The sequence below is a fragment of the Meriones unguiculatus genome, assembly GCF_030254825.1.
Source record: "Meriones unguiculatus strain TT.TT164.6M chromosome X unlocalized genomic scaffold, Bangor_MerUng_6.1 ChrX_unordered_Scaffold_30, whole genome shotgun sequence".
NCBI classification, from domain to species: Eukaryota; Metazoa; Chordata; class Mammalia; order Rodentia; family Muridae; genus Meriones; species Meriones unguiculatus.
In genome coordinates, this window is record NW_026843706.1 from 11404814 (window position 1) to 11423938 (window position 19125).

The window sequence follows — 19125 nt, forward strand, 5'->3', positions numbered from 1 at the left end:
CTCTGATCTACTCTCCTTATCTCTCCCTAAATTTAAACTTATATAGTATGTAGATGACATTCTCTTCTGCAGCCCATCCCTACAAGTTAGCCAAACTAACACCTCTGCTCTTCTAAATTTCCTATCCAGCAGTGGCTATTGGGTCTTACCCTCCAAGGTCCAATTGTCCACCTCTGAGGTCACTTCCCTGGGACTAATAATAACTACAACATAGAGGGGCATCACCTTAGATAGAAAAGACCTAATATGGTCTCTAGCAGTTCCCTCCACTAAAGAAGGAATTTTATCGTTTTTTGGGAATGGCTGGTTTCTTATGGTCCTGGTTCCTTTCCTTTTTCTTTCTTGCCTGCCCCTTATAGGAGGCAGCCTTAAGCCTCTTGCATGACCCCCTTTTTAAGCCAATTACCAAGCCCTTTAGGAGGCACCAGCAGGCTCTTCTTGAGGCCCCAGGCCTTCATCTCCCAGACATAACTGGTCCCTTCTCCCTCTATGTAACAGAAAAAGAGGGATAAACCCTTGGAGCCCTGAGTCACCAACTGGGACCCTCCTTTGCATCTGTAGCATATCTATAAAAAAAATTTAGACCTAACAACGCAGGGATGGGAGCCTTGCATTTGTGCCTTAGCAGCTATGGAACTCTTTATGCCAAAGTAAAAAATATAAAAAATAAAACTAACTTTTGGGTCACCTATTATTGTCTTCTCTTCTTACAATCTGTCTCACCTTTTAATGTATAACGGCTTACAGACTTCTCCCTCCAGGGTTCTTTCCCTCCTGTGGCAGCCTTTTTGGAGTTAATGGTATCTGAGCAGTGGAATTCGGCCTCTTGGCTATTTTCAAAAGTCCAGTCTCTCATAAACTGACCTTGGTGGTCCTACAGTGGACTGCTCTGACCCTGAGAAACTCTGTGCAACCATAGTAACCAGACAGCAGGCTCTGTGTAACCTTGAGTGAGCTCTCCTATGTTTTGACCAAGTAAAGCTCCTACGTGAGAAACTGCTTGTACTTTTTTGCCTACTTAAGTGTTAACCTGACGTCCATTAAATCGACACTTTGATCAGCAGGTAGACTTGGTGTCCTTCTCTGTGTCGCCCTGTCTCTCTCTCCAGCCCTCTCTCAGGTGGTATTCAGGTGTTGCTGCTGGTCAGTGACACCCTCCAGGTGGTGTTAATAGAAGATTCTACTCTTACTTTCCAACCATGCCCACCTCTTATTATTTCAAACCTTTTTCCTTGACCTAACTCTGACAACTCCCCATCTCATTCTTGCACTGAAACTTTAGAGGAACTATTGCCCCAACCCTCACACATACAGGAGGGCACATTGCCTCAGGCCAACTATACCTGGTATACAGGTGGCAGCTCCTTTGTAAACGAAGAAGCTCAAAAAGCAGGCTATGCTACAGTGTCTGATACTGAGGTGATTGAGGCATAAGCCCTCCCTGACCACACTACTAGTCAACAGGCCGAACTAATAGCTCTTACCCGCACCTTCCAATTTGCCCAGGGACAATCCCTTAACATCTACACAGATTCTAAATATGCCTTTCATATTCTTCTCTCCCATGCTGCCATATGGAGAGAGTGTGAGTTACTTACAGCAAAGGGAAGATATGTAACCAATACAGGCAAAATTATGGCCATGCTAGAAGCCTCCCACCTTCCCACCACCATGGAATAGTCCATTGCCAGTCCCACCGGACAGATGATTCCATCGTTTCCAAAGCAAATAACCAGGCTAACCAGGCAGCTAAGGCTGAGGCCCTTAAAGGCCTAAACCCATCTCACCTACCGCAGGACATCCTTACACTATAACCCATATCTCCCCCACCTTCTCCTGATACTCGTTAGATTCTGTCCTATCTACACCAGCTCTTTCATCCTAACAATCATGCCTTGTCTAACTTTGACAAGACCCACCTGCAGCCCACCTCTGGGGACTTTAGTTTCCTAAAGACTATTACTGTCTCTTGTAAAATTTGCCAGACTTCAGATCCTAACTCAGGATATCTATCGTAGCCCCCCTTTCCCTACCCACCAGGCTAGAGGCTCTCTTCCTAGGACTGACTGGCAACTTGATTTACCCACATGCCAGCAGTCAAACATGTCTGGTACCTCCAGGTCTTGGTGGATACATTCTTAGTATGGATGGAGGCTTTCCCCACTACTAACAGAAGAGCTCAGTTTCTGATCTTCTTCTTCGTGAGATTATCCTACGTTTTGTAATCGCTACCTCCCTCCAGTCAGACAATTGTCCTGAGTTCATTTCTCAGGTTTCCCAGACCTATCTAAAGCTTTTAATATTCCTTGGTATTTTCATATTCCATACCATTCTCAGTCTTCAGGAAAGTTAGAGCAAACTAACCAATCCTTTAAAAAAAACACCCTTGTTAAACTATCACAAGAGCTTCACCACAATTGGGTAAAACTCCTCCCCCTGGCCCTTTTCAGGCTATGAACTCTGCCCCAAAAAACCTCTGTCCATCTCACCCTTTAAGCTCATATATGGACAACTGGTTTTAACTCCTGGCCTTTCAGCTAAATCTTCGTCTCTCCCTGACCACCTACTTACTCTCTTACTCTGTCATCTCCATTCTCTTCTATGGAACTTTACTGACCACTGTTTACCATGGCCACACACTAACCCCTGTCCATCTCCTATTAATATTGGAGCCAGGTCCTTCTCCCCTCTCCAGACCAACACCCCTCATCTCTTTGTCCTAAATGGCAGGGCCCTTTTAAGGTGATTCTTGTGACCCCCACAGTTGCCAAGCTTGAGGGCTTCCCTCACTGGATTCATCTATTTCACCTCAAGCCTTTTAACCCCCCTCTTCAAGATAATGCCCCCTCCTATATATCAACTCCAACAGGACCTTGCTCCCTCAAACTCCAGAAGATTCCAGTTCCAGAGAAATGAGGCCTCGCTACAACAGCGGTGTTTGACCCTACTGGATTGGATATATATTTTTCTTCCTCTCCTTGTCAGTTTCTGCCCAAGGAAATCCCTACATATGGAGATTTGAGGTTCAAGAAACCATCATTGATAATAAACAATCTCTCCAAATAGGATTCGGAAATTGCCGATTTCCCAGAAATAGCCATTACCCCCACATATATCCCTCCTCTCTTATATGATAAAATTTTTGTTTGCTTCCGCTTTGACCAAACAAAAAATTATTGCAAGAAATGGCCGGATAGATATGGAGGCTGCCCATACTGGTCTTGCCAGATCCACGCCCCAGCACAAAAGAAGCTCCTTCACCTGTATAGAAAGACTCTTTACTTCTACATCCAAGACCCTTGGGATCCCAGATGGGAAACAGGCATAGTTGGAAAACTCTACTGCTACTACGCACCCAATTTACTGATAAGTACTATTCATATCCAGAAAAAACATATCCCAGTTACCGAATCCCTAGGGATGGGAGAATTAGAGAAGGTAATTAAATACTCCTCTAAGGTCACTGCATTTCTGACATCCCCCCTCCTAAATAATACAAAACTATCATTTATCTCCTACTTCAGACTCTGACCTCGGCCTACAAGCTCCTTAATGTGACCCAACGGGACTGTTTTAGAGCTTGCTGTCTGTGTGTCCCACCTGGAACCAACTCAGAACTACCGTTGACAGCTTCTCCGGTGACCCTTTCAAGTAACCTTATTTCACCATTCACTGCCCTGCCTCTGATGTTGTCACAACCCCCTGCCTTTTTCATACCACCCTCTTTGGCATGGCAAGCTGTTTCAAGACATCTGAGACACATTCTGTAGGAATGCTAAGTTTCTTAGACTATAATAAAACTATAATCCTTCATACCTTATCTCAACCTCAATGCCCTACTGCTAATAATACCTTGATTCTTTGTGGTACTCAGGTCTACCATCATCTACCTGCTGGCTGGTTAGGAGTTTTCACGCTGGTGCTCCTCTTTCCCGAGCTGAGGGTAATAAATGAAAAGGAGCCCCTACCAATCACAGTCAAGGACTCAATAGCTGCCCTGCAGGGTAAGAAAGCAATTCAAATCTTGCCCCTCTTGGCTGTTTCAGGAATCATGGGAACTGTCAGAACCAGGACAGCAGGACTAACCACTTCACTAATTTTGTATTATCAGCTTTCTTCCCAGTTCATCCAGGACCTTCAGCAAGTGGCTCAGACAATTTTAACCCTCCACGGACAGATTGACTTGCTGGCAGCAGTAGTACTTCAAAAACCTATGTGGATTGGATCTCCTCACAGCTAAAGAAGGTGGCCTTTGCATCTTCCTCCAAGAGGAATGCTGTTTTTATGTCAACCAGTTGGGTATTGTGAAAGACAAAATCCAACAACTCCAGACTGATCTAAAAAAGCAAAGGGAACAGCCCAAGGCCTCTAAATCTTGGGCCTTGAGAACCCCATATGGAAATGGATTCTGTCCTTCCTCACATCTCTTCTACTCATCTTTCTGCTTTTGTTTTTGCACCCTGCTTTATTAACTTATTCTCTACAGTCCTCCAAAAACAAACGCAAAAATTATCTAACCAAACCATTAATCAGTTACTCTTACAGGATTATCAACCTCTGCCCACAGAACTGGATGACAATGACCTTCCAAACAACCCTGATGGTGGGGAGCAGCTATACCCTGAGAATGACAATGCCCCTAATCAGCAGGAAGTAGCTTGAAGAGCAAAAGTAGTCCCTATGTCCTGTCCTCCCCAACAGCACCCCTTTCCTAGCTCCTCACTTTTTAATAAAACAAAGAGGGATTCATAAGCAGTCATCACTACAGCCAGCCCCCAAGGGACCTGACAAATGGGACATCAGGCATCTGTGAGGCCACCTGCTGACCACCTACAACCACCTGCACATGCAGTGGGTCACCTTATAAGAGGACTCTCCCCTCCTTCTCTCTCTTTATCTCCCTCTTCCACCTTGCCCAGAGACGGTCTCTGTGACCCCTCTCCCTTCCCCTGATAAAACCTCCTACATGGAACCAGTCACATGGCATGATTTATGAACCCGCCGTATAACTGCTCCGCACACCCTAACAACTAGTGACTTTCAAGTCAGCCTGGGTCAAAATGAGCATGAAAGTCTGCATAAAAACAGAAAAACTAGTTTTGAAGGAAGATTGCTGTCCCAGGCTGTGAATACCCAAAACATCCTGATGGTGTAGTGCTGCACTCCCAGCATACAGAAGCCTGGAGCAGTACAATACTGAGTAGAATCTGAATTATGAGCAAGACCCTATCTGAAAAAAAAAAAAAAACAAAACAACAAAGAAACAAATACACAGCCAGTCATGGCAGGACATACCTTTAATTCTAACACCTGGAGGCAGAAGCAGGTAGATCTTTGTGAAATCTAGGCCAACCAGGGCTACATAATGAGAGACCCTGTTTCCAAAACACACACACAACCATACAAAATAGCCAGTGATTATAACTTAAATACCACTTTGTCCTTAATAAATCTAACTACAATCTTGAGGATGTTACAGGAATCCTTCTTGTCCCAGAACCAATTTTCATTATCTTTAATTTTTATGATTGTGAACATTTTTAAAGTTTGATGAGCATATGTAAATTACTGTTTCTAGAATCCCTACCTTGGAGAAAAAGTGAACAAAATATATCTCCCCCTCATAAGGTCCCCTCTGAACTACCCAACCAATTGTTGCTATCCCCAAAGTAAGACTTGATTTCAGTTCACCCAAAGGAACCAATGACTTTCCTAGGCTTACCTACAGAGCATGGATGAAGAGTCAGGGGCTGAGGTGGAGTGTAGAAGATCCTGAAGCAGCTGTGTATACTAAGAGATCAGCACTCATTCAGCTTGGGCAATGGCTTCCCCATTGCAGTGTAAGTAGAGCCCTGCCCCTAGCCTCCTCTGGTCAATAAATAATACCTCCCTTAGACATGAAAGCCATGTGCAATTAGAGACAATTGCATGCAGATGATTGGAAGGAGTGGCTAGAATATCAAGCACAAGTCCAACGATCCATCCCTTCCTTTTCTGAGGGAATGTCAATCATCCTCAGATCTACTGTTGTTGGACTCTTGAAAGCTGGCTGATCTGATTAGCATGGTGGCAGTTTTGCTTGGAAGAGACAGCATGGGAACATTCTACTGCTTTCTCTGGCTCTTACTATCTTTTTGCTCTCCTCTTCCCCAATGTTCCCTGAGCCCTAGAGTGACAGGGTTGTAGGACTATTCCCCAACTGCAGCAAGGTACTAAACCCTCATGCCTTCTCATCAGTCTCTCTATCTCAAGAATGTGACAGGTGATAAGTCTTAGAAATATTTCTTTTACTATAAAACACAAGAGAAAAGGTAAGAAAAATAGGAAATGAAAACATATCTGAAGGACACTGATAGCAATAATAACCAAAGGTTATTGTGAAAATCTTTTCTCTGTAAAATACCCAGCAAGCCAGTATCAGTGGCACATGTCCAAGAAGTAACACATCCTGAGAGACCACCCGGGAATGAGAAAAACAACTGTGATTATTTGAACTGAAGCCAGGTGCAGATAGCTCTTGAAGGGCAGAGTGAACTGTTCTGAGAAAAAAATATCTACAACCAGCTGTAAACTATTGAGAGACCAAAAGATAAATTAGTAGCTATTATTAAGACCTGAAGTAGGTGGGTGGAGAAGTCCAGTAATGCCTTGAGGGGAAGGACTGCCTTACTGCATTCTTTCCCCACCCACTAGAGATACAGTTGCTAGGAAAATAGCCCATCCCCCTAGGGAGGGACACCAGGTCATTATGGTCCGGGAACCTTCCTATAGCCAATCGATTCAAAATGTAGCATTTTGACCAATAGATGCTTGCCAGGCAGGAATTGCCCCTGCCTTGGGCATGCTGGGAGAGACCAGAATCTATATATAACCCAACTAACCTGGGCACAGCACGCTCAGCTCCCACCACTTGGGCGGTGGGTGTTGTGTGCCCAAGCTGCAGCTTGTAATTTACAATAAAAAGACCCTCATTTGTTTTGCAACGGAGTCAATTCCTGTAGATCTTTTCATTTGGAGGTCCCACCGAGATTCCAGGGCCCCCCCAAGACCTCAGGACTGATCCAGAGGGTCTCTTACCAGCTGGTAAGTGTCATGTCTGTGTCACCATCTCTGTCTTTGTCGCTTTGTGCGGTGTGCAGTATTCCTGTTGGCGCCTATCTTCTGATTTCTGTTCTGCCTCGAGGCATCTGTATGAGTGACTAAATGTGATTTAGACAGACGTGTCAAACAATCACAGTCACTGAAGTTGAGGGAGACATCCTCCAACTTCATCAGTTTCTGGAGGTGGTCTAGAACCACCCACCACTCAGGCTTCTGTGGCAGAGGAGCCAGAGCGGGAATCTGAAGGTCTGTTTTTACAGTACCTTACCCAGGAAGGGACTTGGGTCCATCCTGGAGGAATTTCTGAAAGGCCTATGTTCGGCCTGCCCGAGAAGAGTCAGTTTTGGTCCCTGGAAATTTGGCCAGCTGGTGAGTGTTTTTTGTCTCAATGTCTCTGTGCAGTATTTGTGTCTACCTTCTGTTTTCTGTTCTGAAAGACCTCATGAAACTTGTTTAAAATGTGTGCCTATGTGTTTATAAAGTCTATGAACGCATATGTACAGGTTACCACGTGGTATATGAAGTGCCTCAGTGCCTCACCGCCATCTTGACTTTACCATGTGGGTTATAATGTGACCGCCATCTTGGTATGGGTAAAAAAAAAAAAAGGGAAACTTTAGATAATTTTCATTTCCTTCTAGGTTAAAAGGATGAGTTATTTTAAATTGGTATTGGTTTTAGAAATTAAATTGCTTGCACTGGTAAATTCTGGTTTTAAAATCTGGTTTTGACTTTTAAGATTATGGTTATGCCTTGTGACTTCTCTCCTACAAAAGGGGTACTTTGTTTTGATATTGCAAAAATGGGTTTTAAAAATTGTTTAAATGTTTAAGGCTATAAAATGTTTAAAGTTTATTAGGCATTTGGGTATGACAATGATCTTGGGCAGTCTAACAGAAAATTTGAAAGTTTCTCGATACTTTGGGGGAGAATAAAAATACTTTGGTATATTTACTAAGTAAAACTGAGCCATGTGGTTTGCACTAATTGAGAAAATTGCAGTTTTTAGAATGTATCTTGTGGAGAGCTGTTTGTTTGATAAGCTGCTTTGTTTATGGAAAAACATGTTTCTACCCTGTTCTTAACTTGAGACACAGAAAAGAGGAAGTTTCACTAAGTTCCTTGAAGCTTATTCTAAATTCCTTAGAGTTTATGTGACCTTGGACCATCTTGTCTGTTACAGGGAAGTAATTTTAGAGAAAGAGTTTAGCAGTTTCAGAACTTTTTGTATTAATGTAACTTGTTTTTGCTTTGGCTATACAAAGCAAATCGTAGATGCTGGGCTCCAACAGGATCATGTCAGAATGGAAAGTTCTATTTTGATGAGAGTTTTTATGTTGTCTGAAAGCAAGAGAGAGAGCAAAAAAAAGTAAGAATGTCTGGTTAAGCCAGAAAAAGAAAGCTAGGAATCTGAAGGTATATAGAACGTTGCAAAAGGTTAGTGAATGTATGCAACCAGAGAGTTAATATGATTTCAGAAAAAAAAAAAAGAAACTGTATTGTTATAATTCATTTAAAAGGCTGGTGATTCCTCATTGCAAAATGTTTTCATGTTATTCTTGCTGATCAATCAATGCATAGAGCACAAATAGTCTGATTTTCAGGTATAAAAACCCTGTGCTTTGCATGTTCAGGGTCGTCTCCTGTCTTTGGAGGGGCAACCCCACTGCAATTGGAATAAACCTCTTGCTTTTGCATCAAGTTGTGGTCTGTGAGTGTTCCTGGGAAGGGCACCATCCTGAGCTCCTGAGCTGTGAGACTCCAGGTCTTACAATCCCTAGCATTGGGATTCTCAATTAATGACCTTATGGCTTCTGAGAACATAATTTTCTACTCTCACAAGGTAATTTGTCCTTCCCCTAATATTTCAAAGTGCAGGTTGCTGTAAAATTTTCTTAATTATTTTAGTGGGTATCAACTTTGCCTCACCTAAATAAAGTGCCCAAGAATTTCACAAGTGCATCTAGCCCTTTGACCCACTGTGAACTCATTTCCCATCCTTGCTTCTTCAGATGCACTTTATATGCCTCTCAAAGGAGTTTCTGAATCTGCAAAACACCCATTATATACTTAGCAGAAGCATTATGCTAAGTATATAATGAAGTCTTTTTATGGAGGATAGAAAGAACAACACAAATTCCTAGGTCACCACACTACTGTTAATAGGTTTACCAAGGTAAGATTGGTGATATGCTTGTACTCTGAAAGTTTACTGTACTCCATTCCAAACAGGTATCAGCTGAGCTCAGAAGTCCACATGTAAGAGGAAGCTCAAAACAGCATATAAAGATACTGCAGGGACCAGGCCTGACCCCAACAATGTCATCAGTCCCAGGAATTAGGATGTAGGTCAGCAATTCTAGGAACAAGACCATAACATTCCCTACCCAAGGAATAGTCTGGAGGTAACAACAAGAATGGGAAGGTATCTTATCTCAGGGTGGGGCACCTGTGCTGGGCAGCCCACCACCTTGTAGTAAAACATTCAAGTCACAGAAAACACCTAACATTCCTGAGAGCTACAAATAGCTTGCTCAATGTTATGTTAATTAGCCAATCACTTTGTAACATGCTTGCCCTTGCTGAATGTCACGCAATCCTGTAACTGCTAAACTGGAAATTCCTGGTCCAAGCTCAAACCCCAATAAAAATCTTGCTGTGCAGCTGCTCCAGGCTATCCTCTCTGATCCACTGAATTGGTGACCATGGAGAGACCAGGCTTAAGCCCAAATAAAGCTCTTTGCTCTTGCATATGTGGTCTGGCTTCTAGTGGCCTTTGGGGACCCTAAGATCTGGGCATAACAATACCATCACTTGCATCATTTATTTCCTCAAAAGATCAATGCTGGGTATTGAAACATGGCTAGGAGGCTGTATCTCAGCTCTGCAAACTTTAGTCATTATCCTTGAGCTATCCTGCTTTCCTACTCTAAAGCACAACCATGAATCCTCCTTCCATGTGCTTCTCCCTGCCTCTGAAGAGCTTCGTGAGGCAAGCTTAAGCCACTTGGCCCTTTCCATGGCCAAAAAAGGGACCTCTATTCCCTGCTATACCTGCTTCCCAGATTGATTCCTTGGGTATAAGAAGCTTTGATTGGCACTGTAGCTACAGCTATAGCTATGGCCTCTCTGTCTCATATACCTGTACTGGGGGAGGCTCTGGTTGGGCAAATAATCTCCATATGTGGTATCTTAGTTAGGGCTTTATTAATGTACCCTAACAACACCACCAAAATCAACTTAGGTAGGGAAGGGTTTATTTCATCTTACAGCTTGTAAAGGAAATCAAGGCAGGAACTGAAGCAACAGCAATGAAGGAGTGCTGCTTACTGACTTGCATCTCATGGCTTACACAGCCTACATTCTTATAGCACCCAAAACCATCAGCCCAGCAGTGGTACTGAAAGGTTAATAAAAATTAGAATTAATTCCAGGGGCTAGGACAGAATCCCACATTCCTTTCAGAGCAGAAGGCTAGCCCAGGGTCTAGAGCAGAATCACCAGACCACATTCCTTTCAGAGTAGAGGGCCAGCAGCAATCCCCAACCCAGATAAACCTCAGGGTGTGACTGGAGTCACAGAGCCCTAAGAACCAGAGGTCAGATGTCCCCCAGGTAGCCAGGCCTGACCATTAGCAGTCTTGGTGCCTAAAAACAGACCAATCATTTCAAAGATCAGCTTCCCTAGAGACTACTGCGCTTGCGTTTTGTTCTTCTTACCCAATCCTGTAATGCCAAGGCTTGTACTACCCTACTGGCATTTTGTTCCTTTAAACTCCTTGATCACCCAGATCTGGGGGTCACTTGCCCATATGTCTTTGTAAAGGGTGGCCACCCGGCTCGAGCTTATAATAAAAAGACTGTTGTGTGTTTTACACCAGAGTCGATTCCTGTAGGTCTTTTGGGGGCTCACGAACTGGATTTTAACAGTACTACTGATTTTTAACTGGGCAATTCCACATCAATTTTAAGTCAAGAAAAAAACGAAGGCCTTTGCACAAGCTAATCTTGTGGGGGCATTTTCTCAACCGAGGTCCCCTTTTTTGAAATGATTCTAACTTGTGTCAAGTTGACCCCTTGTCAATGTGACACACAAACACAGGACTTTTAAATCATAAACTTTCCTGTCTTCTTGTTCCCAATGTCATTCATATAAATGTCACAATATAAAATATTCCAAAATTTAAAAGCCCCATAAAAAATCAAACACTAAAAGTTCAGTCTTTTTAATAGCCAAAGCCTTGGGGCTGAAGAGATTGTTCAGTGGTTAAGAGAACTTGCTGCTCTACCAGAAGTAGAAGGTTCGGTTCCCAGCATCCACATGGTGACTCATAACCATCTGTAATGAGAGTTGCATGGAATATAATGCTCTCTTTTGGCCTCTTCAGGCACCAGAAACACATATTATACATATATACATAAAGGCAAAACACCAATACAGATAAAACTGAGAGAACAACATAAACTCCATTTTAGGACCACACCTGAAAAATTAGGCCATAAGTCACCAATTCCAGGAATAAGACCATTAAATCTCCCCACCCAAGAAACAGCTTAGAGATAATCATAAGAATGGGAATGTATCTTATCTCAGGATGGAGCATCTGTGCTGGGCAGCCCCACCCCGACCTTGTAGTAAAACATCCATGATACAGAAAATACCTAACATATTTTAGCTCCCTCAATGTTAGTTATGTTAGTTAGCCAACCACTTTGTAACAAGCTTGCCCTTGCTGGATGTCACCCAATGATGTAACTGCTAAGCTGGAAACTTCCGGACATTGCTCAAACCCCAATAAAATCCCTGCTGTGCAGCTGCTCAGGGCTCTCCTCTCTGATGCACTGTGTTGGTGATAATGGAAAGATGGAGCTTAAGCCCAAATAAAGCTCTTGGCTCTTGCATAAGTGGTCTGGCTCCTGGTGATCTTTGGGGATCCTACGATCTGGGCATAACAAAATAAATTGAAAAAATTTTAAATAATATATCCAAAGTCTCTTTAAAATATGCAAAGTCTCTCTAAAACTCCAAAATCTCTCAGCTGCAGATTTCTGTAAAATCAAAATTAGCTACACATTTCGTTGCACCAGGAAGGAAAAACCAGAGTACAGTCACAATCTGAAGAAAACAACAACACCAAAAAAGTCTAGCAGTGTAAAAAGCTCAGTGTCAGACATCTGGGATTCACTTACCATATTCTGGGCTTGTCCAAAGAGCTTGGGCCACTTTTCGAGCTCCACCTTCAACAACAAACATCTCTTAGGTTCAGATCAGTCCACTCCACAACTGCTGCTGCCCTTGGTGGTCTTCCCAAGGTACTCGCATCTACAAAATATGAGGGTCTTTACTACAACAGGACTACATCTTCACCAATGTTCTCTCCTAGGCTCTCTTCAGGGTCTCTGACTCTACCAAATGGGCAAGCCTCAACTTCTCTCCATAGCCCCTTAAATCCTGGGGCTTCTACTTCAACTAATGTTGCTTCTTCCCTAATGGCCTCTCCTAGCCTCTTTTCAGGGACTCTTTCTCTACCAAACAGTGCAAAGCTTCAGCCTATCTCCATGACTCCTTCATGTCATCAACCTAGCTCCACTCTTACATATTACCAAGTTCAGCTGCCAGCATTAGGTACAACTTTAGCTGCCTCTGGACCATAGCTTCTATATGTTGACTCAGAAGAAATACATCCTAGAAGATTTTGCCATAGTGATAACCTGAGCTCTCTGGTTCTTGGTCACCCAAGCACTGTCACATATGAGTTCCACCTAGTAGAGTGGGCCTTAAGTCAAATCAGTTATTGATTGGTTATTCCTACAAGTTTTGTGCCACCATTTCCTTAGCATATCTCTCAGACAGTACCCATTGTAAATCAAAGGTTTTGTAGCTGGCTTGGTGTTTATATTCCTCTTTTTGTAGCATGCAGTGAAACTTGCTGTACCAAAGACCCTAGGACACATGGGTAAAGGCTCTATATGTATGGACACCAGCTTGATATCTCCATGTTCAATTAGTTGTGTAGTAAGTGTTGTCTTCATCAATGGGGCTTTGCTACCAGTTTGTGGAGACCAACCTATAGTCTTGGCAATAGTAAAGACTATTTAGGGATTTTGATGAGATTCACTTGGCCAACAACTCAATTAGATGTAATTCATTCAAGTTGACATTAAAGTAGTCAACACACCTAGTATACTCTTTTGTAGTACATAAATTGACAATACTCATTCTTTTATATGAATTTTTAAAAGATGTATTTAATGTATATGAGTGTTCTAGCTCATGTATACCTGCATGCCAAAAGTGGGCATCACATTACATTTTACATGGTTGTGAGCCACAATGTAGTTGTTGGGAATTGAACTCAGGCCCTCTGGAAAAACAGACAGTATTCTTAACTGCTGAGTGTTGGGATCAGTAAGCAGGCATCTCTACAGCCAGCCCCAAGGGACCTGACAAACCGCTTATCAGGCATTTGTGAAGCCACCTAGAAGACCACCTGCTGATCACCTGGAACTACCTGCACATGCCCAGGGTCACCTTATAAGAGAACTCCTGGAGCCCCTCCTCTCTTTCTCTCTTTCTCCTCCACCTCCTCTCTCTGCGACCCTCTTTCCCTTCCCCTAATAAACCTCTCATGTGGAACTGGTCTCATGGTGTGATTTGTGAACCCATCCTGTAACCTTCACAGGTACACATTCTTCTAACACTGAGTTATCTCTCGAGCCATTCAGTACTCATTTTTAAGGGATAACTATCTACCTCCAGGACAGGCTTAATATGCTTTACCTAAATTATTTCATCATTGCTGCCTTCTGTGAACTATTATTCAGGCTTCAAAAACTTTTCTGTTCATTGGCAAATTAATTTGGTTGTCAAGTTATTCCACGTTTGCCTTCAAATAACCCACACAGCCCCCTTTCTCTGCCTTATCTTTCTCTTATCTCCCCAGGTTGCTCTTCCACCTCATGGACATAATTTACATGCTGGTTAAGGTCACTTAAATACACCAAAGCCTGTCCTACTTTATAGCAGTCCCACCTCACCTGGAGGCTTAGCATTGCCACTAAAGTTCTGTGCCAGTCTTAAGGTTCCCTGACAAAATATAAATTCCTAAACTCTCTTGTGAACACAGTCCTATCTGACTCTGTGTGGTGGTTTGAATGAGCTAACACCCACCCCTCCATAGTCTTGAACATTTAAACATTTGGCCCTCAGTTCCTGTCAATATTGGGGAAACTTAAGGGGTATGGTCTTGTTGGAGAAGGTATGTCACTGGTGAAAATTTAAAGACCTTCCTGCTCCTAGAGTACCCTCTTTCTGTTTCATGCCTTCAGTTCAAGATGTAAGCTCTCACCTGCTGCTCCAGACACCATGGCTTCCCCCTTCTCCATTAGGACAGGCTCATCCCTCTGGATCTGTAAGTCCCCCAGAAAACTCTTTCTTTTTTAAGTTGCCTGGATCAAGCTGGGCATGGTGGCCTGTGACTGATCTCAGCACTCAGGGAAGCAGATGCAAGCAGATCTTTCTGAGTTCGAGGCCAGCCTGGTCTACCCAACAAGTCTAGGACAGCTAAAGCTACACAGAGAAACCTTGTCTCAAAAAACAAAAACAAAAACCAAAAATCCTTGCCTGATCATGGTGTTGTATCAAGTAACTGAAAACAACAAATAGGGCTGGAGAGATGGCTCAGAGGTTAAGAGCACTGGGTGCTCTTCTAAATGTCCTGAGTTCAATTCCTAGCAACCACATAGTGGCTCACAACCCTCTATAGTGAGATCTGGTGCTCTCTTTTGGCACACAGAAATACATGCAGACAGAACACTGTATACATAATAAATAAATCTTTAAAAAAAGCAACAAATACAGCCTGTATTTGTTATACACAATACACTGCTTTCGGCATACCTGGTTTCTACAGTAGTGCCCTGTCCATCCTCTTTTGTCATCCAGTGTGGTGAGCATTCTGGAATTTTGGTTGATTTAAAAAGACAAATATTATAAGAATGTGTTTTCCTTTTTATCCCAGGTGTGTGGATATGGGGCCCCTTTGGACTGTTTGCAACAGCTATGATTTGCCTTGTACTGTAGGAGAAGCATGTTTTTGCCAGCTGCAGATACATTGTACATCTGTATGACATTTGGGATTTGGGGGACCTTTCAGAGGGTATATAAGTGCTAGATCCCTGAGAGGTGGGGTCAAGGGTGGTTGTTAGTTGTTTAGGGAGATTGGTTACAGTTTGTTAGTAAATGTGGCCAAAGAAGAAACAAAGGTAAAGAAATTAGATTCAGGGATTTTTCTATTCCCTCTCTCCCCTCTATCCCTTCATCTCTCCTATCTATTGCTAGGGGGTAAAATTCAAGGGATAAAGGGTAGAAAAAAGAAGAACACACAAAATAGCCAAAACAGGCTACACTCCAGCCACTGATATCTATTGGAACCTCTATTGGTTATGACCAAGTACATCTAACAGCTTGTGTGAGCTATTCCATTAGGAACTGATTTCCTTTTTATTGTCTCATACTATGCAGCCTTTTGTTTCCAGGAGGGATGCATGGTTATATACTGCTTATTTTGTCAGTTTGTGGAGCACTCAGATTGTTCCTATTGTTCCCATATCCCATTGCCCCCTGGCCAGATGGGGAAAGGCTCCTTCACTGATCAAAGCTTTCCCCTAATTCCAAGAATTTCACTGCTGAGTAGTCTCTGATTACCATAGCCTCTCAAGCAGACCATTGTTAAGATCCCTATCAGCTCCTGTCTTGTTTCCCATCTTCTCTCACTTCTGATGGCTATACTGTTTGCCCTTCTGAACGGTGATTAAGGGTGATTAAGCATCTTCCCTAGGGTCCTCCTTGTTGTTTAGCTTCTTTGAGACTATAGATTTCAGTATGTTTATCCTATATTATATGGCTAAAATCCACTTATAAGTGAGTATATAACATGTGTGTTTTTCTGCTTCTGGGTTACCTCACTCAGGATGATCTTTTCTAGTTCCATCCACTTGCTTGCAAATTCCATTATTTCCTTGTTTTTAATTGCTGAGTAGTATTCCATCATGTAAATGTACCACAGTTTCTGTATCCATTCCTCGGTTGTGGGACATCTAGGTTGTTTCCAGATTCTGGCTATCACAAATAAATATGCTATGAATATAGTTGAGCATATTTTGGATATATGCCTAGGAGTGGTATAGCTTGATCTTGAGGTAGCATTATTACTAATCTTTTGAGAAAGCACCAGATTGATTTCCAAAGTGGTTGTAGAATCTACCCAGCAGGGTACTGAAGCAGATGCTGAGACTCATAGCTAAATTTTGGGCAGAATGCAGGGAGTCTTATGGAAGAAGGAGGAGCTAGAAAGACCTGGAGGGGACAGGAGAGCCACAAAGAGACCAACAGACCCCAAAATATCTAGGTACATGGTTCCCTGCAGAGACCAATGTGCCAACCAAGGACCATGCATGAAGAGGACCTAGACCCACTGCTCAGTCTCCATGTGGGTTCCCTTGAAAGGGGAGCAGGGGCTGTCACTGACATGAACTTGGTTGCTGGCTCTTTGATCACCTCCTCCTGGGTGGGGGTCAACCTTGGCAGGCCACAGAGGAAGATGATACAGCCATTCCTGATGAGACTTGATAATCTATTGTCAGATAGTAGGAGAGGATGAACTCCCCTATCAGTGGACTAGGGGAGGGAGCATATGGGGAGAAGAGGGAGGAAGGGTGGGACAGGAAGATGAGGGAAGGAGCTACAGCCAAGATACAAAGTAAATAAATTGTAATAAATAATAAATCAGTAAAAAATAAGTTCAAAAAATAAAATATCCCAGTCAGCATGCAGGATCATGGATTATTCTTCTCTCTGCATCAAAGGTTAGACCTGAGTGGTATCTTCTGTTACTTCTATTTTGCTCTCTTCCTCCTCAGGCCTTCCCTGGTGTTTGTTTTTATTTTAAAATGATGCCATGCACATAACAGATATTATATGAGATTTATTGGATGGAGTTAGAGAGATAGAGAAAAAAAGAGAGAGACATGGTGGGTAGTACCCAAGAAAGAAAGACAGAGAGAGCAAGAGAGGAGAGTAAAAGAGGAAGATAAGAGAGGGGAGCAAGACAGAGGCAAAGTGGTGGGTTGGTTCTTTTATAGCTTGTGCATGCACAGCTGAACCATGGTTGCTGCACAGCTGAACCACAGCTGCCACACAACTGGTGGGCAACACATGATGGCATCATAGGTTATGAGGCAACCCAGAAGCAGGCTGCCTATATGCTAACACTTGGGTTCCAGGCTTTGGAGGTCCCAGGAAAGGCTTTTTAGTATGGACCTGATTGGTGATCCTGCTACCTTTCCTACAACTGTGAAAAATGGCAAACCAACACCTCCAGCTCCCCTTCTCTTTTGTCAAATTCACCCACTACATTTGAAGCCAAGCAAATGACTTTCTCATTGCCTTTCCTTCCTTTCATTACCAAGCTCTTTCTGAGCAACCATCTTAGCCTCAGAAGTATTTCTTTTTACCCATAGTGTGGACAGGCAAGCACTGCAGCCTCTTGTCAATATTCTTTTTTTATATAATTTATTTAATTTTTATTTTATGTGCATTAGCGTGAGGGTGTCAGATGCTGTGGAACTGGCTTTACAGACAGTTGTGAGCTGCCATGTGGGTGCTGGGAATTGAACCTGGATCCTTTGGAAGAGCAGACAGTGCTCTTAACCACTGGGCCATCTCTCCAGCCCTTGTCAATATTCTTGTTCCTGGAATGCTACTTTCAAAGACTGTAATAGCTGTTGAAAATATTCAACATTTCTAACAATTTTCAGACTTATATAGCAGAACCCACCCATCAAACAAGCATGCCAGTCCATACCACTTAGAAGAGACTGCCACTACAGATACTCCACCTTCAGGTGACCCTGCCTTAGTTATGTATTTCACTATACTCTAAACTGCCTATATCACTGCTGCTCCCCACAAAAGGCACACCACTACATGTCATATAGGAGAGGAAATCCATGTCAAATTTCCCCTGGGGATGCTTCACCCTAAGTTTCAACTCCCTGTCTCATTTTCAATTGCAGAAGCAATGCTGTTGCTTTCTTAAACTCAGTTCTGGTTTTGTCATATCCTGCTGACTATGCCAAGTGTTTCGAGAATTCCTTCTCTTCAGAGATTTAAATAGCTACTGTGGTGGTTTGGATAGGCCTGGCCCCCATAGACTCATGTATTTGAATGCTTGGCCATTGGCAGTGGCACTATTAGGAGGTGTGCCCTTGTTGGAGTAGGTGTGACCTTGTTGGAGTGTGTCACTGTGGTGAAGGGCTTTGAGGTCATACATGCTCAAGCTATGCTCAATGTGATACACAGTCTTATTCTGTTGCCTTCAGATCAAGATGTAAAACTCTCAGCTCCATCTCCAACACCATGCCTGCCAGCATGCTGCCATGCTTCCTACCATAATCATAAGCTAGCCCCTAATTAAATATTTTTCTTTATAAGAGTTGCTGTGGCCATGGTGTCTGTTCAAAGGAATGGAAACCCTAACTAAGACAGCTACCAAAATACTATTCCACAAAGTTCACCCCGGGGAACCACTGAGTTTATTAGGCTTATTGACAAAGCATTGGTGAGGAGGTATGGGTCACAAAAGTTTCTGCAGTGGAAAATCAGCACCCAGCATGAACAATGGTTTCCCTTGCTTGCATAGATGGGAGTACCTTCTGTTAGCCTTCCTCCAGCCAATATACTTTAGTACTTCCCCTAGATCCTGAAGCCACTTGAAATTAAGACAAAATTGCATCCAAATTGTTGAGGAAGTAGCTGGAATCTCAAATGAAGTTCCAATAACCCACCACCATCCCCTCCTTCTATTGAAGAATGTCAACAGTCTATGGGCCTGCTCTTGATAGACTCTTGAAAACGTGTACAATTGATATGAAGGTGATGGCTGTTTTGTGCAGATAATAGTCCTAGACAATACTGCAAATAATAATACATTTTACTATGACATTTTCATATATGAACAAAATG

The 19125-nt window shown here is 42.8% G+C and overlaps 1 protein-coding gene across 3 annotated transcripts in view; it reads right to left on the bottom strand.

The window, feature by feature from the left end:
* Window positions 1-19125, bottom strand: part of Tasl (TLR adaptor interacting with endolysosomal SLC15A4) — a 203450-nt gene that overhangs the window by 160368 nt on the left and 23957 nt on the right. For 2 of the 3 annotated variants that reach the window (XR_009589120.1, XM_060376701.1), the window contains exon 2: window positions 12291-12423. The gene's annotated coding sequence lies outside the window, so the exon portion shown is untranslated. Of the gene's footprint in view, window positions 1-12290; window positions 12424-15000; window positions 15059-19125 lie in introns of all 3 variants that reach the window. The other variant, XM_060376703.1, reaches the window with a different exon arrangement.